Source organism: Poecilia reticulata, chromosome 11 (genome assembly GCF_904066995.2).
Source record: "Poecilia reticulata chromosome 11, P_reticulata-male-v2, whole genome shotgun sequence".
Lineage (NCBI taxonomy): Eukaryota > Metazoa > Chordata > Actinopteri > Cyprinodontiformes > Poeciliidae > Poecilia > Poecilia reticulata.
The window spans coordinates 7,968,260-7,989,702 of NC_088840.1; the positions used below are offsets into that span (position 1 = coordinate 7,968,260).

General features: G+C 40.0%; 1 protein-coding gene across 5 annotated transcripts in view; it reads right to left on the reverse strand.

The window, feature by feature from the left end:
• Positions 1-21,443, reverse strand: part of dlgap3 (discs, large (Drosophila) homolog-associated protein 3) — a 190,789-nt gene that overhangs the window by 149,797 nt on the left and 19,549 nt on the right. For 4 of the 5 annotated variants that reach the window (XM_008421515.3, XM_081612618.1, XM_081612617.1 and 1 more), the window contains exon 2: positions 20,151-20,391. The gene's annotated coding sequence lies outside the window, so the exon portion shown is untranslated. Of the gene's footprint in view, positions 1-20,150; positions 20,464-21,443 lie in introns of those variants that run through there. The other variant, XM_081612615.1, reaches the window with a different exon arrangement.

Consider the following 21,443-nt stretch of genomic DNA (forward strand, 5'->3'; position numbering starts at 1 on the left):
CCACGGTCTCTGCTGTATCATGTAAGGCCAGAGGCCCTTTGGTCTACTGTATGTAGTCAGGTCAGAGCTGGGTGACAGCTGTGGGGCCCCTGCTGTTCTCGATCTGGCACAGGATTCTGCTGGGACGGAACCAAAACCAAACCAAACGGTTTAATAGCAGTGACATAAACCTGAAATTCGGTGCCTTTTTTCTTTCCTGTACAGAGCAGGTTTGATTTAACAGTCAAAATCTTTTGGTGAGTTTCACCAGATTGCCTGAGCAAAAAAAAAAGAAAAAAAAGAATAAAACAGATTTAAATTAGAGCTGTGTTTAGCAAAACGAAAGAATGACAGTAACTGGAATGAGTCTGATTAGCACTGCATAATTTGTTATGTTAGGATGGTGTCAGCCAGAGCCACATTTCTTGCAACTGAGGATGACAATGTGAAACAACAATGGGCAATATCACAATATGAAATATGAAAATCAGCCACCAAACATTTCAGAGCATTCATGGTTTCTTTTACCTGCTATAAAATACAATGAAATATGCAGTTTAGCTTGGATTACTACTTATATGATCAATGTTTAGCAGTGGGATAATTTTGTTTTTGGGTCTGTTGATGATCTATTATCTGAATTAAAAACAACAGTCAGTTTGACTTTTTTACATTGATTTTAAGTTAGCCAAGCAAATAATCAAATGGTTGGATAAGTTGGTGATGTGAAGTATAGTTATTTGATCATTGTAGGTTTGAAGCAGTAATAACAGTCAAACTAAAGCTAACTATGGCGTTCCAAATAAAAAAATAGAATAAAAAAACATGAAAAATTAAGTTTTCTCTAATCATATTTCAAGGAGAAACATTTAGAAGAAAATATCTGCAGGATATATTGAGCTCTTCCTCATGAACAGAGCCAGACCTCAAGATTTCCAGTTTGACAAACTCAGAATCATGAGCTGCCAAAATATGGATGGGTCGTTTCCACAGGCGACACAAACAAGTTTATTTTAACAACTTTGCAGGATTAATCACTACAAGGCTGAAAATACTGACGTTAGTGTTCACACCAAATGCAAATTTATTTTGCTAAGAATTCTTCAAATTTTGAGGTGAGGTGTGGCTTGTATATGGGCTTTATGGAAAATAATATACTTATTTCTCGAGATTTGACACTGCTCAGTTTCTGGTGATTGTGACTCTAGGCCTTTCTTGGCCATTTGAATAGTTCTGACCAAACCGAGCCAAGAAAACCGACAGACCTCACGGTTGATGTCTGATGGCGCCGCATAACCACGTTTCCTTTCAGAACGTTATAAGTAGGCTACAGAAAATAGCTCGAAATCAACAGTTGTCAAACGGTTTAAAGAAAATGGATTCGAGCCAGCCGCACACAGACGCCCGGTCGATATGAAACATGACATGGCTGATGGATTTCATTCATACCTGAAAGAAGTCGGGTATAGAGAAGAAAAAAAATAAGACATCAGAGAATGTTTGAAAAGGTGAAGCGGCGAAATAACCAGCACCTGTCTGCGTCTATTATTGTAACATCACCTTGTCCAAACGGCTGCATTGGGGCCTGATTTAACCTAAGTTACAAATGTAGTTTTTGGATCAATCAGAAGAATGTTATGCACTGTGTTTTTCAGTCAACAGCAGAGTAGTTCAACCCGTCTCAATGTAAATCATATTTAATTGTTTCCTGCCTGAACGGACGCCTCACTCCGACGAGGACGTTAATGGATAAAGAGAATGGAAAGGCTACATTAGCTGGAAAATGCTCTGCTGGACAGTTTGCGCGGATGCACAATTACAGGAGCCTTTTAAAGAGCCTTTAATCGACTGAAAAACGTAACAGTGGTTTTAACTTTAGTAGCTCTGTTCTTTAGATTTTTCCCACATTATCAAAGCTCCTGTATAAACACCTTCCATGGGATTGGTATTGTACATCTTTCCCTCATCGCTGCAGTCGTCTCCAACACCAGAGTAGCTTAGATACTTACAAAGTCACACATTTATCAAACCCAGTGAGCATAAAACCACCAACCGTCTTCACTGAGAACTCAAACCTGAAATTATTAACTTGGTACGCCGCCTTAAAAGCACAGAGCCTCGGTTTGCGACTCCCGTCTTCGGCGTGAGAGAGTTGTTGTTGTGACAGGCCGAGAAGCGTGTGAACGTGTCGTGCATTTGTGCCGACGCGGGCAACAGGTTCACGCGACGCAGGGACGAATTCAGCTCCGGTGCGCGTAAAAGCACGACGCCGGAGGGGCCGCGGCGTTGCTGGGAGGTGTAAAAGCAGAACTCTCAGGGCCCTCATCTATCAGCTGCTGGCAGAGTACGGCTGACAGCAGACAGTCTCACACATGCTGGATACCACACCTCTGATGGATGGCAAAAATACACGACGGGATTTTTGCCTCATCTACCTCGCGGATTACACACAGACACAAAAGCAGACCCCCACGGAGAGAAACGGTGGGGGGATGAAAAGGGGAAAAAAAAAAAGAAAAGAATTAAGATGCTGCATTTGCGTTTCCATGAGCAATGGCTTGCTGAGAAGAAGGAGACCGCTGAGATTTTACGGCTTAAAACTCATTTTGTCCGTTTTTTTTCTTTTCTTTTCCCCAAAATTTCTAGTCAAAAGAAGGGGGGAAAAAGCAGCAGTGTTTCCACCCTGTCCCGGTGTGAGTGAAGAGCCCATTGAAGGAACTGCTCAGTCCTCCGGTTTCATCCGCGGTCCTGTTTGTCTGCGGCAGGCATCTGAAGGCATCAACACACAAACAGCCTCTATATGAAATATTTCCCCCTCGGGAAGCGACTATTTATTCTTAAAAAGTATTTAGGAGAAAGGCTTCGCCGAGGAAAGACGTGAATAAAAAGTCAAAAAGAGGGTAAGTAACACGATCACTAGCAAAACTCTTTCCATCTACATTTTACCCCCTTTTTCTTTATTCTCTTCTTCTCTCTGCACCGGTTCATAGCTGGCAGCAAGGATACCAGGAGACAATGGGAGGTATTTTTCTTCTTTACAGCTTCTCTTATTGCATCCTTTAAGCTACGTTTCCTATCTCTCTCTGTTTTGTGTCTGATCGTTCTCCAGTCCAAAAAAGCGTGGAGCAGGTTTCTTTAAAAAAATAAATCAATAAATGAAAAATAAAACTTTTCAGTCAGGGGCCTAATAAATCTACCTGCATTAGGCCAAATTTCCCCTCGTCATTTCCGAACTGACAGGAAGCGTCGCAAATCACCGCCAGACATTCTGACGAAGACAATCGAGAACAAAATGAGCAGCGTCACACTCCGCCGAGGGAGCGATCGTGACAGAGTGAGTAACGCCGAGAGTCGGCGGCGGGGCGGCTCGGGCGAGAAGGAGACACAGCTGAGAAATCATCCCGGTAATTATGTTTCATAATGGCGTGACGTGAAATCAAATGACGGTGTCACTTTAAGAGGTACGGCGACGGGTACAATTCACTGCTCTGCCAGGATCGACTTCTGATGCCCATCCGCGAGAACGCAGGGAATGTTGTTCCTGCAAAGCGTCGATGAACTGACTGGGAAAACGCACTTTATCACAAATATTTTGGACAGTTTCGGCAACATATATCATGACCTGAAGTAAAAACAGGAGTTATTTCACAAAATGATGGCATTTGGAGGAAATTGTGAATAAATAAATGCTTTTATTTAAAAGAAAAATAGAATTGTTCCTACTTCTCCTTAAAACCTTACTAAGCATAATGTTAGGATATTTAAGTATGGTCTCTTTTTTATTTAATTTTGATAGATTTAACCAAAATTTTTGAACAAACATCCACTAAACCCGAACCTAACAGTCAATCAGACAATCAGAGTTTAAAACCAGCCTTTCAAACTCCAGTTCAGTTTCTACTCCATCATCATAACAGTGAAATTTATCTTTCTTCCAAACAAGAACAAAAAGCATCTGAACCTTTCTCTGGTATCTCATTTAAAGGACTTGAAATTGGCAACCTCCTTAATCCCATTGCAACATTAATACAGTCATAAACTGTTGTGGTGGAGGAAGCAGGAAATTACATTAATACAAAAACATTGTGAGTAAGACTTTGAGTTTCTCATGGGTTAACGCGGAGATTCCCCAAACAAAACATGACTCAGCACAAAAGAGGATAAAACTCCAGATCTTAAAACTGTACTGAAAAGAAAAAGCAAGAACTTAAAAAAGAAAAAAAAAAGTAAAAATATATCAAACAAAAATAAAAATCACAATAAAATCCACAGAGGTAAAGACCACAGACAATTTAGAAATAACCAGCCAAGGAACCTTCAGATGAACTCAAAGAGAATCTTTGAAAAACGTCAGTAGCATGTTGGAGCCAGGAACTTTCTCTCTACACCAGCTGTGATCGGTACGACACTGAAACAGTCAGCTGTAACCTAATAATCAGATATTGTATCCCTTTATTGAACATGCCATCCGGTTGCACTAACAACTACTTTTTTTGTCGCACAAGTTGTCCCTGTCCAAAGTAAAAATTATACCAGTAAAAGGACGTTTCAAACTGAAAAGGTAATTTTTCCTTTCACACTGCTGTTGCTTGTTTACATTTCGCTTTGTTTGTTTGTTACACCTAAAAAAAAAAAAACATCCATCATTAACGTGCATTTGTTTAAACAACTGAAGCTGAAGCTTTTACATGGTAGCACCATTAACCTCGACAGTAACGGTCAGAAATGCCAACGTATGGAAGGCTGAACACCATCCCTCCTATCTGCTCATGGTATCAATATTGCAAGCTAGTGAGCTGGTTTATGCATGTCGCCATCAGTGATGCCTGGCAACAATTGCCTTCAGGATCTCCTGCATTATTCAAAGGGCCCAACAAGCACTAGACTCTGCCATTATCTATTTAAATCTGAGTGAAGGCATGTGCCACCGAAAGTGCACTCTCTGCCACCTGCCCCGTTTATAAGAGAAAGAGAGAGGGGCCTGTAGAGAGGAGGCAAAAAGAGACAGAAAAACCAGGAGAGAGAAGTATTGGAGTGGCGGAAAGGTTATTACTGAGAGAGAGAGAGAGAGAGAGAGAGAGAGAGAGAGAGAGAGAGACGGGAAGATGGAGGTCGCAAGGAGACGAGGGCAGCTAAAGGAAAGACATCTGGTAAGGCAGAGAGGAGTTAAGGCAAACATTAAAATAAAAGAATGAGACGGATGTTATTAAACGAAAGCTGGGCAAAATGGGTTAGGAGACTAAAAGCGGGACGGAAGATGTTTGGAGGTAATTGAGATGCAAGGGAAAGAGAATGGAAGAAGGGAGCTGGGGAAGTGGGAAATGCTAAGTGAGAAAAAAAGTCACAGTAGGCAGGGAAAATTAGAAATGTGGTGAAGGAAGGTGTGACGGTGGGAAGAAGTGTAAAAATAGGAACGGGAAGGTTTAGGTTGTCAAAAAAAACAGTGAATAAAATTTAACAATTTGGAGTTTATGCTGGTTTTAATGGGTCTGTCATGGATGGTAGGAAAATTAATTTAATAAAAATCAGCCGCTGCTTTATTAAACCAACCAGATGTAAAGTGGAAAAGGGCAGAAAAGTTGCAATGTTCTGCTCAATTAGTACTTTCACAGATTAATATTTTAGTGGTTAGTTAGCTTAGATATTTTGCATTTATCTGCTGCTGGTCCAAACGGGGTCGTCATCTATCCCATCGTCACATCCTGAAGACTTAGCATAGTCATTGTGAAACCGAAATGAGAAATTTAAATCAGTGTTGGACACATAAAAGAATAGTAGCAAACATATTTGAAAAATGTTCAAATCATCATCTTACACCCATGTGTGATTATCGTTTCACAATTTTTGTAAAGGCAAGATTATTTATTTACTCTTTTTTTCTTCTTTTTACTGTGCACACTGTAAAAAGATAAAAAAACCTTTATCTATAACCAGAAAAATTATAAAAACGCTTCAGTCGTATTTAGGGATCAGTAGACATGTGAATATCCTCAACTTTTAATTTCCAGCTGCATCTTCATCTTTCAAAAGACTCCGATGTCTTATCTTTGAGCAAAGCTTTTACTCGTGATTATTATTCCGTTCAAATTTCTCATTCAAAAAAAATTATCTTCTTAGATGTAAGAGTTGAGTATAAAAGAACACAAGACATAGTAAAATATTAAGGGCAAATAAAATGACAAGCACGCCACATATTGTAGCTTTTAAACACCATTTCTCTTCATTATTTATCATGTCTCTTCCCCCCATCTCATCCTTTCCCATCATCCATTCATCAAATGACTGCCACCCCTTCAATCTGAGTCATCAATGCAATTGTTCATCCACTCCATTAGGCTATCGTCCTAACCTACCCTCTCTTTATTCATTTTTTTTTCTGCCCCCGCCACCCACCACAACTCCGTCTCTCCATCCTCTGATCATCTGGAGCCTGGAGCCTTCTCATGGCTCCAGGCAAAAGAGGGTACGTCGTCGTCTGGACTGCATGTAGATCCAGTTAAACAAGTCATTTAGTCGGACCTCAAGTCTACTTCTACTGTAATGTATTTTCCATTTCTCCTGCCACTTGGGAGAGAGAATTTCACCGCTAATCAATCAACCCGTTTTAAGTACCATAAACCAAGCCCAGTACTCACCCTTTTGTAGCCATGAAACGATGATTCTATGGTTTTATTGTTAAGAATTCAACAATCACTATGAAATAAAGGCGCTGTTATTTATGTCCAACTTACTTAGCATATTTCTCTTTGATGAAAAGAATCAAGGACATTGGAACAGTAGCTGAGTTTCACCTGTTGGTAAACTGACTGCTGTTGTGAAGTCGATACCATCGTAGGAGGATTTCTCTTTGTCTATAGAAGCAGAAATCACACTCAATTAGAGCTGAAGTGAAGATCTGGGACAAGTACAAGCAAGAGACGTCCGTCATAGTTGCAGGCGATTCCATGCATAACAACCAACAGTGAGTCTGACGTGATTCTAACATGAACACTACAGGCATTTAAAACTCCAGTCTTACAAAAGAAAAACAAAGAAACAAAAGTGTATTTTGGTGAATTTAACATTTCTTATTCTTGAATTTTTTTTCTACAGAATATAGTAAACCTAAAGATTTGTGGAGGGTTTTTTTTTTGTGTGTGAGATTGTTACCATATAAGTTTATTTTATTTGGATGCTTTTTTTAAAACAAGAGTGCTAATAAGTATGGGAGGTTAGGCTGCAGAATATATATATATATATATATATATATATATATATATATATATATATATATATATATATATATATATATTAAAAAAAAGCTATCAAGTGATTTTTTTTTTCCCCCACACACAAAGTTGACTCCATCCTGAGGTAAAGTGGTCCACTTAGCTGCCCTTTGGTGTGGGATTAAACCTTTTAGCGAAATAGTGCAGTGCAGCCACCAGATGAAAGACGTATTTGACTTTTTCTGGCTGCTACAACTCATGAATATTTCAAACTCAGAACTTACTGTATGTGTAATTCCCGCCTTGATGGAGAAGAAGCATTAATAGAATATTTTTTTTTAGTGAACTGCAAGTATCGCCTGTCGAGATGCACGTGAAAATTAAAGAAACGAAGAAAGAATAACATGCTTTCCACAACTGGGTGCAAACTGGAGCCGTTATTTCTCACTCACCCAACTCTCATGGCAACTGCTGCAGAGGATCCTATTACTAAATAATATTTAGCAGAGATGCAATGCAAACACACAATAGGTGAGGCATCCCCACCCCAAACACATGAAAACAGCAGGAACTAAGTTGAATGTATTAAATTCTGGCTTTGACTGGGTTAAAAAAACACAAAAATGCATCCAGACTCTGAAATTGCCGTGTGACCTGAACTTTTTTTCCCAGGGAAATTGATGCCAACGACTCATGGTCGTTTGACTGGATTTTGTAATTCCGTGATAATCACGGAGGAAAAAGCAGGATTGAAACCCAAACATCCCCAAACACACACCCACACACACACACACCCTTCCGCCAATATCTGAATGAAGATATGCTAATGCGCTTCCGTTTCGTGGGAGCCCTCCAGCCGCGGTCCTCTCGCCTCAGATTTAGGCATGAAGTGCCTCTGTGATCATTCTGCAGTTCTTCACGCAGCCTGTAATCACTGCAGCATTCGTTCACTCATTCTGTCAGTCGGCGAGGAATAAAGAGGGCCCAGCTGATGCCCGGCGCTCGCTCCTCCCTCAACCGACCTCCCACTCCCAACTGTAACACACTCATCAGCAAAACCCTCCAGGTAAACACTCACAGAGGCGACCAAGAGCAAACACACAGCCACGACGTGCAAACACGCACACACACGCGCGCGCACACACACACATTAAAAAAAAAACGGGCCACCTTGGCTGGCCAACAATGGGCAGTGGACTTGGGCTCGGGGCTTGCTAGGTTGGAAAGGGGAACAATTTCATGCCCAAGTGCATCAGACAAGAGCACACTGGGAACATGAGCAAACATTTTTCCACCCAGATAAGTTACAGCAATTACCCTCGCATCTTTAACCTTGCTACTCGCCTGCGAGCTCTTTTATTCATTCATTTATTTATTTTTCTTCTCTTTGGTCCCATCCGCTAGACGAGTTCCAACACACGGCTTTTGCCCGACGTTCCGTTTCTCACCGTTACATCATCTATACAGACGACAAGCCGTCTCGAGACATGTACTGCAAACGCATGACCGTGTGGCCGTGCTTTTGGTTCCGGTTGCCCCCGTTATGCTGCTGCTGCAACTGTGGCAGTGGGGAGCGATTAAATATGCAGCGTCAAGGGGGGAAATGTGTCAAGACAAGGTGGTAACACTCCAGTAAGAGTAGCTCCACCGAGGCACCGATGGATGTGCTTAGGGCCGTGCGTACAACTGAAAGAGAAGTGTGAAGTGTTTGCGTGTGCACGGGTGTGTTTCTCCCTACTCGGCTAAACCAGGACCAGTGACAATATGGTGCTCTTATTAGCGTCTGCATTGTTGCCAGGCTTCTTTTAGCCTGGAGATGAGACAATGAAGCTTTCCTTTTTTTTTTAAAACAGAAGTAAACAGGAAAAGTAGGGGGTATCTGAGAAACTGGGCTGGCTTTAATCCCAGTGGGCACAACTCCACTAATCAGTCTGGTATTCTGTCAGTCTGGAGGAAGGAAAGGACAGTTATCCACTTTCTCTTTCGAATGAATGATGCCTTTTGGATGAAAGCAGGGAATTTCTCTACGTTTCTCGGAATAAACGTGGATTTAAAATCGAGGCAAAAATTAAAGAATGAGAAGGTAGAGAGGTAGGCTTCAATAAAATCTAAAATATGCATCTCTGTGTACTCCTAATTGGCTAAAAAACAACAAAATAAGAAAATCAAGTAAGACTAGTTGCTTTGACTAAATGTAGGTTAAAGGCCACCTCACGTCAGTCTGATTACTTTTGTTGTACCCAGTCTAATGATGATACCAAACTATAGCCCTCCTATTAAGTCAATTTTTATTTGAAAAAGACCAACAAAGCCAGTCAAATATAAAATAAAAAGCCCAATCTTTCATCATTTCCCACTCTACGCCGTTCTTTGATTTTTTTCATTTCCTGCTCATTCAGCCGACCGGACGATCAGATTCTGTCAGTAAACTGGTTATTTTTAACATTGTTTATTAGGAGCGTTTTTATTAGGCACAAAGAGCCAGACTGAGTGTTTTCTCTGTGTAATTTCATTAATGTGCAACATGGGGAGTCAGAATTATGTCCATAATCATTTGGTTGTTCGACTTTGTATAGGAGTAAATTGTTAGCTTTGTAACAAAACTGCAGTTGGATAAACAAGAAATGGTTATTTTACTAACGTGTGTGTTTTTGGTTATAAGTCTGAACTGGTTTAAACAAAACAACAACAAAAAAAAACACTTAACGTTAATCATTTTGATTCAAAGACCCAAATAAAAACAGAGAGCACAGAAGCTAGCTGGTTGTTGTCCGCAAAGCACAGAGATACCAGAAAGATATAAACAACAACGGCTTCCCTCGGTGTGTGCCACAAGCACATCTTCAAATCATATCTTAAATCTGGAGCGTTTGCACTCTGCTGGAGAGGGCAAGCTGACACTGACCCAGTTAAACCCAAGGAAAAAGTTTACCTTAGGCAGTATCTCGTGATAAAAAACAAAACAAAAAATGCTCCAACAGAGATGATGGGACAGACCCTGGAGGAATGAGCTGAAGCGCCTGATAAAAACAACATGATCTATAAAGACGGCAGGAATCCACCAACACCTGCTTCTCTCCGTACTGGTAGGTTTAGTTCTAAAAAAACCAGTCGACATGTCCTGCCCTTTTCTTTGAAAATAGAGGCCTTTCACTAAAGTTGTGTTAGAGACCCTTAAAATCTACAAAATCACACGAGCAAATCTTCATGGGAAGATGATATTTTCCTATTAAAACTAGAAGAAAAAAAAAGAAAAGTAAAATGAATTTCATCTATGTTTGTGCGATTTATCTTTAGCTGCAGGCTGGAATGAAAACGTTGAGCTTTTGACAAACGGACGGCATGGAGCAGGACGTCATGAAAATGTTCATTTACTTCAGTAATTCCATGTTAAAAGTGATACTCATATTTTTCCTTTCATGCAGAGGGATACATTTCAAGTGATTACTTCTGTTAATTGTGATGATTGGGGCGTGTGGCTACTGAAAACCCATGATTCAGCTTCAGAAAGTCTAAATGTTACATAAGACCAACAGATGAATGGCTTTGTATCCTGAAATGTTGCTAAAGCCATTCCATGACTAACACAATAACTAGGAAAACTCCACAAAAAGGGTAAGCCACAAAACGCTACTGCTATAGAAGATCACAGTCCTGACTTCAAACATACTGATGGAAAGTTGAGTGGAGGGAAAAAGTGTAACTTGAAACATAGATAAGTACATGTACACGAGAGTAAGCAAAGTTCATTTAAGAGTTTAAATTAACAGATTTCTTCTGTTTTTATCCTTTTAGTCACACAAATACTTCCCCAAAGCTATTAAATAACGAGTGCGATTTTTAAATTCTGAGTTCATTTATTAGGGGAAAAAGCTATTGATAATGCATTTGTGATAACAGTTACACTAGTCAAGGTTTTTCTTTTGTCACTGTGGGAGAAATTTGGTTAACATTTAGTTTTAAATTCAGTCAGTCCACAGCATCTCGATTCAATTTAAGTCCTGACTTTTCATCCAAACCCTATTTGGCTCATTGTCCTGCTACATAAGGCCACAAACAGATGCTTGGACCGTATTACTTAGGTTATATTTGACTGAGTACAGTTACTTGGTGAAATAAAACATTTGTGACCAACAAATAAAAATAAAAATAAAATCATGCAAGTAAGGACTAGAACACAAAAACAAGAAGGGAACTTAGGTGCATTTCTCTCGCTATACTTTGCAGACAGGAAACATCTTTAATGCGTTTAAACCAGCGCTTCGAATGGATTTTGCTCATTTGTGTTGAATCCTTTTGCTAAGAACTAAAAAGGCAGAAAAACACAAAAAGACAACAGATGTTATTTGGTATGTTTAATTATTCATTTTAACGGTTCAATACGGTTGCTTTTTGTATCTCCTGCTTTCAGATATCACTCGAGATGCTTATTTTATAGATAAGCATCTTTCTGGATCTTTACCAGAATGTATTTCTTGTGCTGTATTTCCAGGAAGGGAACTAAAAAAAATAAGAAAGTCTGGCTACTTAAGTCTTTTTCAACACAATCGCCATCATATGGTTTCGCAATGAAATCGGCAGAACTGGTCCTCAAATGAGCAAATCTTAAGGATGTGCACACTTTTAACGCATCTATTTTTTTTTTATGTTTTACATACGTATATTAAAAAGCTGATTAGTGAGATTCATGACATCACGTAGCTCTTTTTTTTTACAAGCTAAGAGTACTTGTGACCAGGAAAAGTGTCATTCATGTGTGATTAATCAACATCAAAGTAATGCAGCTCTTAATGGATGCTGACAAAGAGATCAAAACAATTCGGCATATTTTGTGCCATCGAACATCATTAATTCAACTCATCCCACTTTCATTGCCCGTTTTACAGCTTCGGCTATCATCTATATCTAAACAGAACCTCCAACAATGATAGGCTCTGCTTTACAAAGAATATGCAGCTGCTTTTTTCAGCTTCAGCAACATTTTTAAACATCAAATCATCCCGTCTGTCCTCACCCGTCGGTTCTAACGCCGACCAGTCCTCCTTCGTCCTCTGGACAGGCGGCCCTTTAACTGTCTGATGCTACACCTACTGATTAACTCCAAGGTAAATGTTATGCTGTTAATTACCGCGGCGACATATTAGCGAGCTAGTCTAATTAGACCAAGAATCTGTCATGGTTGCCTCCGTCGTCAGCCAAGATCTACTACGTACCTATGAGTTGGTCTGTGAAAACCAACAATCAGGGTTATTAAAATATCGAGCTTCTCTCTCCCATATCTACATCTGCAGCTTTTGTGCTCTGATTTATTCGACTCCAGTTGTCTCTGAAAGCGCTTCAACGGCTTCAGCATGACTCCCAATTAGGAGTACAAAACACGCATTCATCTTGTAATTGGATCTTTACGGTACCACGCAAACACGTTCGTGTCGCTTGAACTTTTTCATGTTTTGTCACATTAAAGCCACAAACTCCAGTGAATTTAATTGGGGCTTTAAAGGGGCAGTCTTAACGTAAAATCTATTTTTTTGAGGCATATGTCATGCTATACACAACAGATGTTTTGATAGTGGCGGACAATTGAAACATTTGTTACATTTTCAGCTGCTGCGGTTAGCTTGGACTCAGCACTTTGTCAAAATTGTTCGCCCTCCTCGCCTGTGGTGGCGCTGCACCAAGAACTACTGAAGTAAGTGACACAAAATCCTCTAAAGACGACATGAGGACAAATGTCTTCTTGACAAAATGCAAACAAAAATGGAGCGGTGTCAGATTTGAGAGGTTGCAGGATTTCTCTTTTGTCTTTGGCACAAGACAATGAGCCATTTCTTCCACAAACGCTAGACATTTATTTTGGTTGCATTTTCCCAGAATGCCCTGCAATTTAGTCCACTTCCTGCTTTTGGAGTGATCTGCATTGCAGTCGACGTTCACATTACGCATTCGAACCGCACCAGAGTTCAATTCAACTGAACCAACACCTAGGATTTGAGTTTGCTTTTTAGGCCTGCATCATGTTCGATGGAGCATTCACACCTCTACAGAGGGCCGCGCTTTCTAGGCAAACAAACTAGATTACAAAATCTAGTTTGTTAGTGATGAAGGAATTTATGAGATTATCATAGTCATGTGCATTAAATTATATCCATAACCTTTATTTTAAGCTTTGGCTCTCTCCTGAGTATCAAGGTTTTTTTTTTTTGCTTATGTATGATAAATATGCATTTGTGTTCAAAATCCTTTAACATTTTCTTTCCATTTCACAATTGCTGGTATAGCGGGTAAAATCCAAACAAAAGACACTGAAGTTTGGGATTTTAACATGACAAAATTTGAAAATGGTCGAGACACTTAAGCACGTAAGGTCGAATATTTCCACTAATATTTCCGTCTCTGGAGTTCAACGCTCTTCATTTATATGCTGAACGCAAAGTGACCTCTGCGTGGGCCGTGCGAGTCGTGGTGGGTGCGATCAGAAAATATGGAGAGAGGCCGGGAGGTGGGTGGGGGCGCCTTTGTAGTAACACACACAAGGAAATCCGTGCAGCGCTTCCTCATGAGCCGCATCCATTCACGCAGGCTTTGAATGCATCTGCAATTTCAAATGACCCGATCTGCGCTGCGCTCTCGATTTTAATGCGGCGGTGGCTTTAGAGGCAGCTGTAATAATATGAAAACACTCCAAGCTCTTCACCTTGTCACAGATTACTACTGCGACTGCCCTCCCTCCATCCCTCTCTCCTCGTGTCAGCTCCTAGTTTTAAACAGTGATGATGATAATAATAATAACAATAACACAGCTCTATAGAGATATTGTGCTAGTTCCAGATTAGATTGAGGAAATTAAGTGATTGTACATCTGAAAGGGCTGACTCCAAAGCAGCTAAAATCTGATAAGCATCATTACATAATATTTCAATTGTGAGTTACTAACCTCCCCCCTGTATTTTTCGCCAACGCTCTCTGTGGGATCTTTTAATGAAATGATCTTTACAGTTAGTTCTCCTGTTAATTGATTAATCATTTAGAAGAATTAAGCAGGGGTTTAGTCATGGATTGTTAATCCACAATGCTCAATAAAAGCTACCAAAAAATAATAAATAATCTTCAAATTACAATTTTTTTTTGGCATTTTTGGTACCCTACATATGAATCCCTTCTAATTAGAAAAGCACCATCAGGCTGTTGTCCCCCCCAAGCTCAATTTTGACCGACTTCTTTTTTAATTCCAAGCACAATACCTTATAAAAGATTTTAAAAATGACCCACGGATGCTTTGATAGAGGTAGTTATGTTTGAATCAAAAAGAAAAATGAAGGAATTTTGAGATTATCATAGTCATGTGCATTAAATTATATCCATAACCTTTATTTTTTTATTTAAAAAAAATAAAAAGTGGATCAAGACAGAAAAAGGATAAAACTGCTGCCTAAACTCACCAGTATCTACAGTTAGGGAACTAATTAAAAAGTCTAGAACAAGAGTACACAGCCTAGGCCTGTATCAGTAACAAATTTTGCTGGATGACAAAATTGTCTTAGAAGTTATTGCGATAAACAATAATATTGTTTTGAGACAATTTTCAAGTAATATGATAGTAATATAATAGATATGACATAATAATGCAAGAACACATTCTCAAAAATCTAACTTTAACTTCTGATCAACACTTAACACTAGAACTGGGAGATATGTAAAATATCCACAAAAAAAATCTAAAATAAAAAAAACTGAAAAATAAAATGAATTATAGAGTCTCTGTAAGCAAAACTGTCAAAAAAAGGGGGCTAGATGAGACCAAAGCACCAGACTGAAGACTTTTGTCATCCAGTTTTTGGTAAAAAAGTGAGAGAAGAGAAAACAACAAATTATGCAAATTGGAAATTACGGAGCTCATTTTTATTTATTGTGCGATTAATCGATTTATTGCTTATTGCGACTTATAGCTGCAGTAAAAGATTGTTTTGTTTTAAGGGTTTTTTTAAAAATTATTTTTAACACATCTTCACAAGGAGTACTGGAAATGATGGGAGGGGCTGCATCGGGCCCAGTCTGCCAAGTAACTGTATTGGCAGATACACACACAACATAGACTGACACTTCTGTCTTTCTCCTCTTTTCCTGATCAGTTATCCCCGTGAGAAGGGAGCATGCAGGGGCCCGAGACATGATGCCAAGATGACCATTTAATCCTGTGACCATCAAGTCTCCACTGAGTCTCCTCTGTGTGGGGGGAAAAAAACAAACAAACAAAGAAACCCACAAAGAGTTTGGAATATGTGTTGGTGCCTCAAAGCAGAGCCTCGTGTGTGGGGGTGTGTGTGTGCGTGTGTGTGTGTGTGTCGTTTAAGTAAGGAAACTTAATTTTAAGTCTAATTGAGATAAAGAAATCATTTTAATTGCGTCTTGTTTTGCTAATGAACTGTCTTTTCTGGTTAATGAAGGAGGCAGTTTGAGCTCGGAGAGAAAAATTGGGGTTGTTCCAAAATGCGCTTCTGGAAATTTGCACTAAATTTAATCAGCGTGTTCAAGTCGTGTCGCAGAAAGTTTTGGAAGACGCATGAGAAATGCAGAAGAATTTTATAACTTCTTCGGCGTTAGGGATGTAAGGCATTTGGGAGAACACCCGGTTGCAATTACGATGTTAAATATCGCAAAGAGAAAGGCAATTAATTAATCCCACAATCTTTTGCTTGTTTTCCGTCTTGACTACCAGAATCTGTCAGGTGCATACAGTGAATGGCAGCAGAAGAAGTGAATTTTTACTCAAATATAACACTGTCCTGCAGAGTGTATATCCTTGTCAGTTGAGATATAATGGCCTACAATGTCTGGAGATTCATTTAGCATTAGCTGTTTGTTTTTTTTTGTTTTTTTGTGCACCATGTCAGTAAGTATTTATTGATAAAATGATGAAAACCTAAAGGGTTTTAATTATTTTATGTTCAAACTATTCCACTTATTGTGAACGTTTCCACACAGTTTTTAATCTAAAATTGACTGGTTTTGTCTCTCTTAAGGACAATATGAGCAACATGCTTAATAAAAAGCCAATACTCTGATCTGTTTCCGTAGCGTTTAATTATGCATCGCGGTGCAGTCAGAGCTAAACCTAATGAACTATAATTATAAAACTCAGACACTTGCTCATTCTAAATACATCCCATCAAATGCACTTATACTCCATCACTTATTGTTATTAAATGGTAGTATTTTTCAGTTTCCAGGCACATAGGGCCATTTCATAGCAGAACCAAGTAACTATGTTACGTTCAGTTATAAAAATACCAACATGACTTAACTTTGACACCTTGAAATTGGTGTCCGTTACTTTAAGAAGCTCTTACTCCCATGATCAAAGCCATTAGAAGTCATTTTTAAAAAATGTTTCACATCACATGACCTCTAGTGGGAAACAGTGGCAGTGGCAGCATTATGCTGTGGGTATGCTTTTATTTGGCAGGGACATGAAAGCTGTTGTTAGAAAGTGGATGGAGGCAAACGCAGAGCGACGAGTGCTAAAAGAAACCTTGCTAGAAGTCGTAGAAGTTTTGAGTGTAAGAGGCAGAATAGTGACCAAAATAAATAAGAACCACAATACAATTTATGTTCCAGGGCCTATTCAAAGCCTAACCTTCAAAGACAAAAGAGAATCTGTGGCAAGACCAAATATGGACATTCAAACATTTAGTCCAGGGGTGGGCAACTCCAGGCCTCGAGGGTCGGTCTCCTGCAACGTTTAGATGTATCTCTACATCTAATGACCTGATAATGAGGTCATTAGCAGGACTCTGGAAAACCTGACTGCACTTAGGAGGTGATTCAGCTGCTGGATTCAAGTGTGTTGGACCAGGAAGACATCTAAGAGTTGCAGGACCAGGATTGCCCATCCCTGATTTAGTCCAATCTGACTGAGCTGGAAAGAATAGGCAGAAATGTCAAAACTCGTGTAGATTTAGCAAATGTAATTGCACTGAAAGTTGATATTAAATGCCACACGTTTTAGAGTTTTTATCATTTATGTCCTTTACAATTAAGCATTTTGTCTTGGTCTATGCCACATTAAATTTACTGAGCCACATTAATGCTCTGAGGCTTATCCTGGACACACATTAGTAAGTAAGTCTACATCACTCAAAATGCAACCTGGGTCCATTTCTTTGCCTGATGCACTATCTGATCTCCTGGCACATCAGCCAATCAAATCAGAGCCAGAGCCAAGAGTCAAAATGTCTCGCCGCGGCGCGGCTGTGTGAAACAGGCAGCGGCAATTTATGGGAAACCCGATGTCTTCCAGATCAGCTGTGCTCTAAAAGCTCGTTCAATCACCTAAGTGTAAAGAAGTAATGTGCTCTGTCTAGAAACACGCCAGCGCTACACTGCAAAAAAGAATCTTAAAGGGAATTAAATACACGCCATTAAAAATGAATGAAATTTAAATCTTGAGAATTACTTTTTCAACTCAACAGTGCAACTCTGACAACTTTATTTTGGTAACTGATCAAACATTTTTTATTCTCACTTATCTGGTAGTATAAATGAATACAGCGAGTAAAGTGAGCACTGAACAAGTCAACGTTTTTCTAACACATTTACAATATTTCCATTGACAAGAAATTCACAGTAGAAAAACTAAAAAGGAAAACAACTTTGTTCATAAATTATGTGGAGTAGTACAGGAAATAAGTACTGAACACATGAAGAAGATGTGTAAAACGGTATAGAAAGCCAAGAAACTAGCTAAAATCTAGCTAAATTTAGAAAACAATATTGCTGTTGGGTGATTAAAGGTTTCCCCTTGCTAAAATATTGCACAGAGTGGTATGATTGGTAAAAGCAAATAGATGTTCACAAAAAAGTCTCTTACATAAAATATAACCAAAAATGTAGCTTTCCTAAACTTCTGAAAGTTATACCCTTCTGGGAAAATCATTTCATCATAAACCAGCAATCATTAGGCTTCCCTTGTAGAACGCCTGACAGAGGGATCCAAGAGCCAAGAAGCATTCAGGAGAGCTTCAAAAAGATCTCGTTTTCATGACTTCTCATTAAAACAAAGTAATTCACTCAACCACACTGTTCTCTATGCACCAATGCACTGTGGAAGAAGAAGAAAGAAAAAAAAACAAAAGAGGAACATGCTGCAGCTTGTTTAAAAGCAGAAGATTTGGTCAAGCCTGAGAAATGCTGACAGATGAGATCAAAGCTGAACCCTTAGGATGATATCGCACACACGCCATGTTTGGAGGAAGAGCGGTTCTACAAATCCCTCCCAACATGTCTACAGGAAAGGTTGCATCACAGATCAGAACTGGAAGGGTAAAAGAAGAAAATCAGGACAATGTTGAGAAGCGCATGTCGACAAAAACAAGTCAACCTTGGAAGGAAATGGTTCCAAAGACAACGTCAAGGAAATGTTTGATTGGTTTAAGAAAAATAAACAGTTGGTAGAATTGAGAATTAATAAAATCCAGTAATCAATCAAATCCTTCCCAGGATTCACTGAGCTATTAGTAGAACTTCAAGAGTCTATCAATGACTTATTGTGGAGGTTTTTAAAGAGTCCAGGACAACATCAAATGTACAGCAGACCTCAACCGCCTCAGTTAAGATTGGGTTTCATGAATCAACAATAAGAAAGAGACTTAGCCAAAGGTGCCACTGGAGAGGAAATAGGCCAAAACCACTGCTGACCAAAACAAACAAAGACTCAACACTTCAAGGAAAATGCTCTTTGGTTTGACGAGACACACGTGGAACTTCCTGTAGGATGTGTGTCCCGTTCCATCCCACAGAAATACAAAACACCTGACAAACATGGCGGTGTAGGTGTGATGGTATGGGGCAACAAGTCCTTGGTGACAGAATCAGGAATTCGGCTCTCAAGCAAACTATCATGACGTACAATGAAAATCATTATTTTTTAGGTTAAGATCAGGCAGACTTGGGTTATGCAGCAGGACAATGATCCAAAGCATTTTACCAATGGTGTTACCTTGAAAGACTCTTCATACTCAAAAAGCATTCAATAATGCAGAATTAAAAGAAGAGAACCAAAATCACCCCCCACCCCCTCCAGCGGTATCACACACACCATAAAAAAGAAAAAGCTAAATTAGGAAAACTCTACCCTTTTCTCATCACTATACATAATTTCTATCCATAAAAATGTATCCAAAGTGTTCCAATTTTATGACTTCAATTTCAACATTAGGCTTTGTTTCTTAGCGGGAGACATTCCTGGAGGTCCTGAGGAATCGTCCTCATTGTCCCAAAGCGCCAGGACTGATGGTGTTCCACTCGACTTTGCTTTGATGAACTGAACAGCGGTGTGCCTCAGTGTGGTGCCCCTGCAGCCTGTGCGGATCCCTCTCCGGGACGCACACTTTAACACACACACACACACACACGCGCACACACACACACACACACACAGATAGAACCATTGCTTTAAGCGGGACGCGCTTTTTTTTTTTTTTACGGTCAGCGAACATTTACGCACGAACGAAACTCGGCGCTTGGCAACATTTTTTTAATTATTTTCCCATCTCAGGTTCGTAATTTCGTGGCAATTTGGCGCTTTTGTTTTTTCCAGCACATTTGCGCTAAATGGGGGTGAGGATGCCCCCCCAACCCCCTGCCACCCCGCTCCCCCCCCCTTTTTTTTAACCCTGTCATGTTGACACAGCTGGAAACCCACACAACACCCTGATGTTGAACGATGGAGTGCACCAGCGAAAACCCCTCCGTCCAACCCGTCAGCTATCTTCATCACACATCCAACAGAGGCAGCACATGACAGCCTCTGCACCTCTTGCATGAACCCAATTCCGTGCGTTCCTGCACCTGTACCTTCGCCTTTCTCTTTGAATCAAATACATTTCTTTTTTTTTTTAAAAAAAACTAAACACAAAAAAACAATTACAACAAAACAAAAGAGCTTTAAAGGCGATGCCTCCTTACCCTTAAGTTAGGCTTTCTTCTCTGCGTTTTTCTGCGTCGGAGGAACAGAAACACGCCTATTCCACAGCTCGCCGATCGGGGAGCGCAGAGGAGGATGGAGAAGCAGCAGCAGCAGCAGCAGCGAGGACAACCAGCAGTGGCTCATCCTCACTCAACGCTCGCTCCCCCACTGAAATATTACCGGCAACCGATTGGTCCACGGGTTCCTCAGCGGGGCCCCACTCCGCATCTCGAGGAGGGGCTTAAAAAAGAAAAAAAGAAAGAAAGAAAAGAAATCAGACCGTCGAAGCTGACAGAGCCAACGCATCGGAAGTGAATCTCTTCCTGCTGCCTTCCAGTTTGGATTCCATATTGTAATTCTTTCAGTTTTTGTTTGTTTTTTGTTTGTTTTTTTGCACATTATATCAAACTGGGAAACTTTCTGCGTCCCAACTTTGTGGAGGGGCGGGGGGAGGTCGGGTGGGGGTCAAGCCATGACATGACAACTCCCAGAGCAAGACAGATACCACCAGGGGTGAAAGTAAGGGGGTACGGCAGGGTACTGCGTACCCCTAAAAGATTTAGAGGGGGTAGCAGTACCTGCAAGAGAGGGGAGCGGCTGTCTGCTGTAAAAAAAAATCAACGGGCTTGCTGTGCAGCTGTGAGTGCACCTATACTAATTAGCCGTGACTGATTAGTTTTTCAAGAACAATCTAAAACACGACTTAATCAGTTAATGAATACCTTTTTTCCCATTTTATATTGTTTCTGAACTGTTGGTGCTTTGCTAGAGCAGGGCTGCAACACGTAGGGAAGGTTTTGAGTCGATCTCGGCATTAGGTGACAAACTGAACGCCGCCAGGAGGCTGAGACCAGCACGTCCTCGGCTCGCTTATCAAAATGTTTGGAACTTTATTAAAGAATAACAGCAAAAAAAAATAAAAAATCAACAAAACGTGCTCAAATTAATGACCCAACTAAAATAATGATCTCAGCAATTATTGCTTCAACAAGGTGTTGCGCAATTCTGTGCATTTCGGTTCCATTACCTAAATAACTAGCAGTTTAAAATTAACTAATCAACCACCGCTGTGTTCAGGTTAGCGCTCATTAATGATCGCATAAATAAATATCAAGCCTGCAAACCTGATATCGTAACGGACTGAATGTTATGTTTTTAACGTAATCTCTGGTCGGCTTGTGGAGCGCAGGAGGTTGCCATGGCAACGGGTGTGCTTAAATGACAAAGAGACGGGGAGTAAAAATGTGCGAGTAGTTTAGAGTTGATCACCTGTTCAGGTTGTTTTACCTTTG